We start from the raw sequence: 12,079 nt of genomic DNA, 5'->3' as shown, positions 1-12,079 counted from the left end.
CCCTAACTATAGGGGACACAAGGTATACCTGTCTGTGTGATAGGAGTTGGATGGGACGCCATCACTTGTGTGTGTTTTGAATACATGAAGGTTAACAACCTTTAGTAGTGTCTTAATTTAGACACGCAATACCAAGTTCATTTGATCATACCGATCTCTCAGTTTTTCTCCCATTTCAACAATACTTTTTCTCAAATTCAGATCTTGGTCCCGTTATGGTATCAAATTCATTTCTTTTTGAAATTCCATGATTTTGTCATCACAAACATTCGAAGGTATGCCAAGCAAGTAAGCTGAGTTATCCTGGTCAAGTCAAAGTAAGGCAGTATGATGGAATTACCAAGGACGACTGTGGAGTGCAATGAGATTAAAATATCAACGGCGTACAACGAAGTCAATTTGTTTCTTTATTTCTCTCTCTATTTATCTCTATCCCTCTCTTTCTTTTTCTTTCTCTTTATCTTTCTCTTTATTCTTCTTTCTCGCAATCGGTAAAAAGTGATTTTATTGAAGAATTGGTCAAAGGGTGTGAATGGAACAGTGGTGCACAGTGAAGCTCCTGTAAAAGTTTTATATACAAGGAATACAAGATTTATTTGAGATTATGGAAAATCGAGTTTATTTGGAAATGGAAAATTTGTGATAAGATCCCTAGTGCTCTTTTCTGCTGATTCCGAGGACGGAATCCTTATAAGGGGGGTAGATTGTAATATCCCATATTTTCAGATATTATTTTTATAATTATTTGGAATTATTTATGTAATTTTATGTGAATTTTAGTAAATTATCTAGATAATTCGAATTGATGTTTGGGTGTTTATACGTGATATTATTTGAGTATTTGAATTTTTATATGTCCAGAATAAAATATAGATAATTGTGATATTTTTCTGGTAATTTTTGGACTGTTATATGATTTTATATTGATTTATGAATTATTAATTATTTTCTGAGTAATTACCAAAATTATTTTATAAAGTCGGGAATCGTCCAACCGCAACTGTTTTTGCGTTTTTACAACCCGAAACTCTTCCGAAAACTCCTTCCTAACCTAATCTGGTAATTCCGGACATTTTCTGTGTTTTGACTTTTTCAATCCGGATTACGGTTTGACCCGTGCGCGGCCCGGCGCAAGAATTTCGATACGATAGTTATTTCGGTAATCAACAAAATCCGTATTCTCGAGAGACGGAATATTTTTACATTATTTTCGTATATGGTGGTTTATAAAAAGCTCAGTTTTGATGATTATCCAAATATGGTATTAAATTGTATCACTTTTTTAGTTACTTAGTAGTTAAGTAATCTATTTTCGGATATTTATTTGCATAAATACTTGGATTGTCTCTAAAATTGTTTTTATGGTTTTATATTTACAATAATTATTTTTAGGATTTTATAAAATTTAGAAATCAATATTTCATCAATTATTTAGCCATGTATGAATTTCTGATTTTATTTATTTATAAAATCTGTATTTAATTCTAAAATCCTTCAAAAATTATGAAACTCATATTTATATAAGTTTGGAATATTCCGAGAATTTTAAAATTATTTTGGAAATTTTTATGATTAATTTCACCCGCGCGTTGATTCGTTGAATTGATAAAAGCGGGTATAAATTGCATTTCAAAAATTGTTTTAAAATTTCAAAATTTATGTTTTTATAAACTTCGGGATATTTGTAACATTTTAAGACTATTTTCGTAATTTTCTGAATTTGTTTCAAGCGCAGCTCGGTTCGTTAAATTGTGTAATGCGGGTATAACGAGCAAGTCAAAAATACTTTAAAAATTTTGAAAATTTTATTTTATTAGTTTTTAATTATTCCGAGAATTTTAAAACTTATTTGGTAATTTTCGGTTTAATTGTACCCGTAAGTCTGCTCGTTAAATTCTAAATTTCGGGACAAAATTATGCTTGTATGTTGATAAGTACTGCAAGTAGTACAGTGGAAGGAAGAAAAAAAAAACAGAAACGTGTAAAGCCCCAGCCCCTGCCACGTGCCGCCCCTCCCCCTTCTTTATCTCTGCGTTAACAAAACAAACCCCCTCCCCGTTTCCTTTTTACCAAAACAGTTTCTCTCCCTTCTCTATGTCTCTCTTTCTCTCGTATTATTTATTTACTTTTAACTTTCAAAAATTCATATCTTCTCAACCGTTCATCCAAATTTTAATTATTATATATATAAATGATCAGCGCTTCGATACCTACGCATAGGTATATATATTGCAAGGTTTTGAGAAGAAAATTTGCGGGGAATATTTCCGCTATATTTCCGTTTTAATTTATTTTCGGGACATTAAAAAGGAGTTTGAAGGCGTTGATTACTCCACATGGCATCTCAGCGTGTATATGTATATGGCTATTAATTTCGGATTTTTCTGGAGATATTTTCCGGACATCAAATATTCTCTTCGGGGTGATCAGAATTTATTTTGGGTAACGATTCCGAAATTCCGCCTTCGTACTTTTGTATATTATAGCATGTTAGTGTTAATATATTTATTTCATAATTTTTAGAAGTTTTTGTAGAAGTAATTTTTGACCGTGTTATTCATTTATGGAGTGTTTATACGCGTAAATATAAATTATTGTGTTAATTGTTGTTGATTGTGTCGATATGATATCGACTGGCAGTCCAAGAAATAGAGGAGGTGCTGTCCGATTTCCAAGAAAATATTATTTTAAATTATTTTCCAGGCTCGATAATTCTTATAAAATTATTTTCGGGTGTTCGAGCCCTATTATTTAGTTATAAATGATTCGGAGACCCGTTTTAATTCGGAAAAATGTTCAAAAAATTCATAATAAATAAACCGTTCGTCCGTTTAATACGAAACGAACGCGTACAGACTCAGAAAAATATTTCGCTTTCATTAAAAATACTTTTGAGACCCAAATCATTTTGTTTCGAAAGGTTACTTGTTTTACAAGTCATTCTAAGTCGATTATTGATCGATAAATCGTATTTTGACCCAATTTCAGTTTTAAACGTACCGAGTCCTGTGTTATATGAATTATGTGATACGTGAGTTATGTGATTACGTGGTATGTGAATTAAATACATGTGTGGGTCAAGAGTCCTGTGTTTGGCTGATATAATTATGTGTTGGCTATCGTATGGGTAGACGATAGGATTTTGACGCGTAGTTCGTCGAGTGATTATCATTTTGACGATTAAAGTTCTATATTTTAATTATAGATGTGGATCATTCGAGCTGATCGGGACAAGACATTGGATAAAGAATAAGATGGAATGGCATTAGATATTTGGCTTCTAGCAATCGCAGAAGCAGCATATCGGTGAAGTGTTGAAAAGAAAGACGGTGATACTTTAAGACAGAATGTCAGAATAGATGCGTCATTGCGAGTGTGACTAACTGCTAAAACCCAAAGGCAAGTACCCCTGACTTCACTTATCATTCAAGTGACGTTTATTTTGAATTATATTATGCAAGTATTGTTTTCCCTATTCTCTGTTCGGAATAGATAAATGTTTTACATATCGCTGAATTAAAAAATTCTGTTTATGCAAATACTCATCTGCTATTCTATATTCAGAATAGTCAAGTGATTTTACTTATCCAATTACTGGATTTATAAATGTTTTGGATTTTGAGAAAAGTGGCTTGGTTGTGAATATTCCTACCCAAGTTAATGGGGGAATAAAATTATTTCGGGTGTCGAGTATTATGACCCCTTTTCAATAAAAGGTTTTGAGATTTGATGGTTACTAGTAGCGTAAGAGGCCGAGGCACCGGTCCAGCGTGAGCTATTATACGGAAGTGCAATACAGAAGTGTAATATCTTACAAGGCTAGTTATGCCTTTTTCTGGCGCCCTATAGGTACCGTATGTCTTCGGAATACAGGTAGTACCTATATTTACGGTATACTGCGGGATGCCGGTGCTGTTTCATGACTGATCATCAGGAACAACATAGTGCATAATTTGGTTCCAATCGAAATTATTATATTGCTTTTGACATCTTACAAGGAATGATTTATTAAGTATTTTATTTTCGGATAAAAGATGAAATGTGGTTTTGATTCAGTTTCTTATTTTGAGGATACTTAGTTTGTTGTTAAATATCAAAGATGGTATTAGTAAAGATGATTTGTGTTGACTTCAGTATGGAATGTTGTGAGCATCAAAGTTCGTAGTGATATCTAATTTGATATGATAACAAAATAAGTATTAATTTCAAGAGTTCGGTTTTGAGTAAAATTTACGATTCAATCCATAATCATTGTTTCATGTTAGAATTGTTTACGATATTTCCGTAAACACTGTTTTACGAGTTTTATTCTCGTCAAGATTCAAAGTATTGCTGAATCATTTCGCTTGAAAATATCAAAAAGAGTTTTATGATTCAGCAATTATGATTTCTAAATATTCTGTGCTGATGCAGATGTCAGTTTTTTTATCAAAATGACCCGATATTTACTATAATGAACTTGCTGAGCATTTCTTCCGCTCATACTTGCCTGTTTTTTTAAATTTAACCTCCAGTGAGGATTAGCTTGCGATATTTAGCTGCGTAATTCGAGAAAGCAAAGACGAAGATTTTTGAAAGGTGGCTGGTCCAGGGTTTGCGGGCTAGTGTAAGTTTTATTGTATAAAGTTGTTTATATTATATTATATTATAGTTGTATATTTTATTTGGGCCTAGTATACTTCATTTCGAAGTTATACTAGCGGGTTTAGTTTTGAGTTGGTATTTGTTGAAAAGAGTTTTAAAAGTAAAAGATAGAGAAAAATTATTTGTGGAATTTTGATTTCTTGTTTCTAGAAATGTAACCTTAAAAGATCTTGGATTAGTTGGGGTCATTTATGCTAAATATCTTCCGCTGACATTTGTTTATTGATTAAACAGGTTGATTTGGATTAAAGTTTTATAGTGACGACCAAAAACTTTGACCCCCGATTTGGGGGCGTTACAGGTTGGTATCAGAGCTGAGGTTATAGTAAACTAGAAACAAGAGTGTGTAGGAGTGTGTATAGCTATGTGAGGACGTTTGAGCTCATATCGAGTTCCTGTTGGACTATCAGATATAGTGCCAACGATTAAGTTAAGATAAGACAGATTCGTTTGAGATTGTTGTGCGAAGCTGGATGGAACTCCTGGCAGTTGCAAAACTTCTATTGTGGAACCTTTCGAGGCTACTACGATTCGACGATGATGAAGATTATCGATATCCCTGGAATATGAAGAAGTGTCAACAGAAGAATTCAAACAGAAGATAAGCATTAAGACTTTGGCAATACCTTCTCTTTCTATAATTTCTTTTGACCTCTCTCAAAAGAGGTATCTGTTAGAGGATATATTCCCTAACACTCGTTTAATCATTTTATTACAGAATCTTGTTTTCTGGATTTCATTTTTCTCCAGAAATATCAGCTCTGAAATATTTTCAGTTTTATTCATTTGATTTTGGATTCCATTGATATTCTTTAATTCTGACTGAGATGAACAACCCTAACTATAGGGGACACAAGGTATACCTGTCTGTGTGATAGGAGTTGGATGGGACGCCATCACTTGTGTGTGTTTTGAATACATGAAGGTTAACAACCTTTAGTAGTGTCTTAATTTAGACACGCAATACCAAGTTCATTTGATCATACCGATCTCTCAGTTTTTCTCCCATTTCAACAATACTTTTTCTCAAATTCAGATCTTGCTCCCGTTATGGTATCAAATTCATTTCTTTTTGAAATTCCATGATTTTGTCATCACAAACATTCGAAGGTATGCCAAGCAAGTAAGCTAAGTTATCCTGGTCAAGTCAAAGTAAGGCGGTATGATGGAATTACCAAGGACGACAGTGGAGTGCAATGAGATTAAAATATCAACGGCGTACAACGAAGTCAATCTGTTTCTTTATTTCTCTCTCTATTTATCTCTATCCCTCTCTTTCTTTTTCTTTCTCTTTATTCTTCTTTCTCGCACTCGGTAAAAAGTGATTTTATTGAAGAATTGGTCAAAGGGTGTGAATGGAACAGTGGTGCACAGTGAAGCTCCTGTAAAAGTTTTATATACAAGGAATACAAGATTTATTTGAGATTATGGAAAATCGAGTTTATTTGGAAATGGAAAATTTGTGATAAGATCCCTAGTGCTCTTTTCTGCTGATTCCGAGGACGGAATCCTTATAAGGGGCGTAGATTGTAATATCCCATATTTTCAGATATTATTTTTATAATTATTTGGAATTATTTATGTGATTTTATGTGAATTTTAGTAAATTATCTAATAATTCGAATTGATGTTTGGGTGTTTATACGTGATATTATTTGAGTATTTGAATTTTTATATGTCCAGAATAAAATATAGATAATTGTGATATTTTTCTGGTAATTTTTGGACTGTTATATGATTTTATATTGATTTATGAATTATTAATTATTTTCTGAGTAATTACCAAAATTATTTTATAAAGTCGGGAATCGTCCAACCGCAACTGTTTTTGCGTTTTTACAACCCGAAACTCTTCCGAAAACTCCTTCCTAACCTAATCTGGTAATTTCGGACATTTTCTGTGTTTTGACTTTTTCAATCCGGATTACGGTTTGACCCGTGCGCGGCCCGACGCAAGATTTTCGATACGATAGTTATTTCGGTAATCAACAAAATCCGTATTCTCGAGAGACGAAATATTTTTACATTATTTTCGTATATGGTGGTTTATAAAAAGCTCAGTTTTGATGATTATCCAAATATGGTATTAAATTGTATCACTTTTTTAGTTACTTAGCAGCTAAGTAATCTATTTTCGGATATTTATTTGCATAAATACTTGGATTGTCTCTAAAATTGTTTTTATGGTTTTATATTTACAATAATTATTTATGGGATTTTATAAAATTTAGAAATCAATATTTCATCAATTATTTAGTCCTGTATGATTTTCTGATTTTATTTATTTATAAAATCTGTATTTAATTCTAAAATCCTTCAAAAATTATGAAACTCATATTTATATAAGTTTGGAATATTCCGAGAATTTTAAAATTATTTTGGAAATTTTTATGATTAATTTCACCCGCGCGTTGATTCGTTGAATTGATAAAAGCGGGTATAAATTGCATTTCAAAAATTGTTTTAAAATTTCAAAATTTATGTTTTTATAAACTTCGGGATATTTGTAACATTTTAAGACTATTTTCGTAATTTTCTGAATTTGTTTCAAGCGCAGCTCGGTTCGTTAAATTGTGTAATGCAGGTATAACGAGCAAGTCAAAAATGCTTTAAAAATTTTGAAAATTTTATTTTATTAGTTTTTAATTATTCCGAGAATTTTAAAACTTATTTGATAATTTTTGGGTTAATTGTACCCGTAAGTCTGCTCGTTAAATTCTAAATTTCGGGACAAAATTAGGCTTGTATGTTGATAAGTAGTGCAAGTAGTACAGTGGAAGGAAGAAAAAAAAAACAGAAACGTGTGAAGCCCCAGCCCCTGCCACGTGCCGCCCCTCCCCCTTCTTTATCTCTGCGTTAACAAAACAAACCCCCTCCCCGTTTCCTTTTTACCAAAACAGTTTCTCTCCCTTCTCTATGTCTCTCTTTCTCTCGTATTATTTATTTACTTTTAACTTTCAAAAATTCATATCTTCTCAACCGTTCATCCAAATTTTAATTATTATATATATAAACGATCAGCGCTTCGATACCTACGCATAGGTATATATATTGCAAGGTTTTGAGAAGAAAATTTGCGGGGCATATTTCCGCTATATTTCCGTTTTAATTTATTTTCGGGACATTAAAAAGGAGTTTGAAGGCGTTGATTACTCCACATGGCATCTTAGCGTGTATATGTCTATGGCTATTAATTTCGGATTTTTCTGGAGATATTTTCCGGACATCAGATATTCTCTTCGGGGTGATCAGAATTTATTTTGGGTAACGATTCCGAAATTCCGCCTTCGTACTTTTGTATATTATAGCATGTTAGTGTTAATATATTTATTTCATAATTTTTAGAAGTTTTTGTAGAAGTCATTTTTGACCGTGTTATTCATTTATGGAGTGTTTATACGCGTAAATATAAATTATTGTGTTAATTGTTGATGATTGTGTCGATATGATATCGACTGGCAGTCCAAGAAATAGAGGAGGTGCTGTCCGATTTCCAAGAAAATATTATTTTAAATTATTTTCCAGGCTCGATAATTCTTATAAAATTATTTTCGGGTGTTCGAGCCCTATTATTTAGTTATAAATAATTCGGAGACCCGTTTTAATTCGGAAAAATGTTCAAAAAATTCATAATAAATAAACCGTTCGTCCGTTTAATACGAAACGAACGCGTACAGACTCAGAAAAATATTCCGCTTTCATTAAAAATACTTTTGAGACCCAAATCATTTTGTTTCGAAAGGTTACTTGTTTTACAAGTCATTCTAAGTCGATTATTGATCGATAAATCGTATTTTGACCCAATTTCAGTTTTAAACGTACCGAGTCCTGTGTTATATGAATTATGTGATACGTGAGTTATATGATTACGTGGTATGTGAATTAAATACATGTGTGGGTCAAGAGTCCTGTGTTTGGCTGATATAATTATGTGTTGGCTATCGTATGGGTAGACGATAGGATTTTGACGCGTAGTTCGTCGAGTGATTATCGTTTTGACGATTAAAGTTCTATATTTTAATTATAGATGCGGATCATTCGAGCTGATCGGGACAAGACATTGGATAAAGAATAAGATGGAATGGCATTAGATATCTGGCTTCTAGCAATCGCAGAAGCAGCATATCGGTGAAGTGTTGAAAAGAAAGACGGTGATACTTTAAGACAGAATGTCAAAATAGATGCGTCATTGCGAGTGTGACTAACTGCTAAAACCCAAAGGCAAGTACCCCTGACTTCACTTATCATTCAAGTGACGTTTATTTTGAATTATATTATGCAAGTATTGTTTTCCCTATTCTCTGTTCGGAATAGATAAATGTTTTACATATCGCTGAATTAAATAATTCTGTTTATGCAAATACTCATCTGCTATTCTATATTCAGAATAGTCAAGTGATTTTACTTATCCAATTACTGGATTTATAAATGTTTTGGATTTTGAGAAAAGTGACTTGGTTGTGAATATTCCTACCCAAGTTAATGGGGGAATAAAATTATTTCGGGTGTCGAGTATTATGACCCCTTTTCAATAAAAGGTTTTGAGATTTGATGGTTACTGGTAGCGTAAGAGGCCGAGGCACCGGTCCAGCGTGAGCTATTATACGGAAGTGCAATACAGAAGTGTAATATCTTACAAGGCTAGTTATGCCTTTTTCTGGCGCCCTATAGGTACCGTATGTCTTCGGAATACAGGTAGTACCTATATTTACGGTATACTGCGGGATACCGGTGCTGTTTCATGACTGATTATCAGGAACAACATAGTGCATAATTTGGTTCCAATCGAAATTATTATATTGCTTTTGACATCTTACAAGGAATGATTTATTAAGTATTTTATTTTCGGATAAAAGATGAAATGTGGTTTTGATTCAGTTTCTTATTTTGAGGATACTTAGTTTGTTGTTAAATATCAAAGATGGTATTAGTACAGATGATTGGTGTTGACTTCAGTATGGAATGTTGTGAGCATCAAAGTTCGTAGTGATATCTAATTTGATATGATAACAAAATAAGTATTAATTTCAAGAGTTCGGTTTTGAGTAAAATTTACGATTCAATCCATAATCATTGTTTCATGTGAGAATTGTTTACGATATTTCCGTAAACACTATTTTACGAGTTTTATTCTCGTCAAGATTCAAAGTATTGCTGAAGCATTTCGCTTGAAAATATCAAAAAGAGTTTTATGATTCAGCAATTATGATTTCTAAATGTTCTGCGCTGATGCAGATGTCAGTTTTTTTTATCAAAATGACCCGATATTTACTATAATGAACTTGCTGAGCATTTCTTCCGCTCATACTTGCCTGTTTTTTTAAGTTTAACCTCCAGTGAGGATTAGCTTTCGATATTTAGCTGCGTAATTCGAGAAAGCAAAGACGAAGCTTTTTGAAAGGTGGCTGATCCAGGGTTTGCAGGCTAGTGTAAGTTTTATTGTATAAAGTTGTTTATATTATATTATATTATAGTTGTATATTTTATTTGGGCCTAGTATACTTCATTCGAAGTTATACTAGTGGGTTTAGTTTTGAGTTGGTATTTGTTGAAAAGAGTTTTAAAAGTAAAAGATAGAGAAAAATTATTTGTGGAATTTTGATTTCTTGTTTCTAGAAATGTAACCTTAAAAGATCTTCGATTAGTTGGGGTCATTTATGCTAAATATCTTCCGCTGGCATTTGTTTATTGATTAAACAGGTTGATTTGGATTAAAGTTTTATAGTGACGACCAAAAACTTTGACTCCGGATTTGGGGGCGTTACAGGTTGGTATCAGAGCTGAGGTTATAGTAAACTAGAAACGAGAGTGTGTAGGAGTGTGTATAGCTATGTGAGGACGTTTGAGCTCATATCGAGTTCCTGTTGGACTATCGGATATAGTGCCAACGATTAAGTTAAGATAAGACAGATTCGTTTGAGATGGTTGTGCAAAGCTGGATGGAACTCCTGGCAGTTGCAAAATTTCTATTGTGGAACCTTTCGAGGCTACTACGATTCGACGACGATGAAGATTATCGATATCCCTGGAATATGAAGAAGTGTCAACAGAAGAATTGAAACAGAAGATAAGCATTAAGACTTTGGCAATACCTTCTCTTTCTATAATTTCTTTTGACCTCTCTCAAAAGAGGTATCTGTTAGAGGATATATTCCCTAACACTCGTTTAATCATTTTGTTACAGAATCTTGTTTTCTGGATTTCATTTTTCTCTAGAAATATCAGCTCTGAAATATTTTCAGTTTTATTCATTTGATTTTGGATTCAATTGATATTCTTTAATTCTAACTGAGATGAACAACCCTAACTATAGGGGACACAAGGTATACCTGTCTGTGTGATAGGAGTTGGATGGGACGCCATCACTTGTGTATGTTGTGAATACATGAAGGTTAACAACCTTTAGTAGTGTCTTAATTTAGACACACAATACCAAGTTCATTTGATCATACCGATGTAATATCCCATATATTTTCAAATATTATTATTATTATTTGGAATTGTTTATGTGATTTTATGTGAATTTTTGGTGAATTATCTGAAAAGTAGAATAGATATCTGAATGTTATATGTGACATTATTTGAATATTTGAATTTGTATATGTCCAGAATAAAATATAGATAATTGTGGTATTTTTCTGGTAATTTTTGGAGTGTTATATGATTTTATAATGATTTATGAATTATTAATTATTTTCAGAATAATTATAAAATTATTTTATAAAGCGGGGAATCTTCCAACTTCAACCGTCTCGCGTTTTTACAACCCGAAACTCTTCCGAAAACTCCTTCCTAACCTAATCTGGTAATTCCGGACATTTTCCGTGTTTTGACTTTTTCGATCCGGATTACGGTTTGACCCGTGCGCGGCCCGGCGCAATATTTTCGATACGATAGTTATTTCGGTAATCAATAAAACCCGTATTTTCGAGAGACGGGATATTTTTATATTATTTTCGTATATAGTATTTTATAAAAAGCTCGGTTTTGATAATTATCCAATTTTGGTATTGAATCGGATCGTTATTGCAGTTACTTAGCGGCTAAGCAACTAATTTAATGATCCAAAATGATCCAAAACGATCCAGAACGATCCAATATTCCATAAATATAAATAGCCTATTTCTTATTTCGTTTATTCCGTTTTTCATTTGCAACCAGTTAAAACACCGTAAATACAGAGAAAAACCCGAGAAAACCGAAACGTTCCCGAGAATCAAACACACGAACGAAGGCGTTATCGAACTCCGATTCGGGCGTGCAGCATATCAAAACGAAGCTCTCGAAATCTTCTTTCTGAATCAATCATCAGTTTCTGCCCAGAAATCACAGTAATTTTCTTATTTAATTATTTATATTTGAATTATTTGATAATTAAATTATGAATTTTTGTTCTTGATGTTGTTGATGTGATTTGATGCTTCCATGTTGTAGA

Source organism: Apium graveolens, chromosome 1, assembly GCF_009905375.1.
Source record: "Apium graveolens cultivar Ventura chromosome 1, ASM990537v1, whole genome shotgun sequence".
NCBI classification, from domain to species: Eukaryota; Viridiplantae; Streptophyta; class Magnoliopsida; order Apiales; family Apiaceae; genus Apium; species Apium graveolens.
This window is presented reverse-complemented; position numbering follows the sequence as displayed.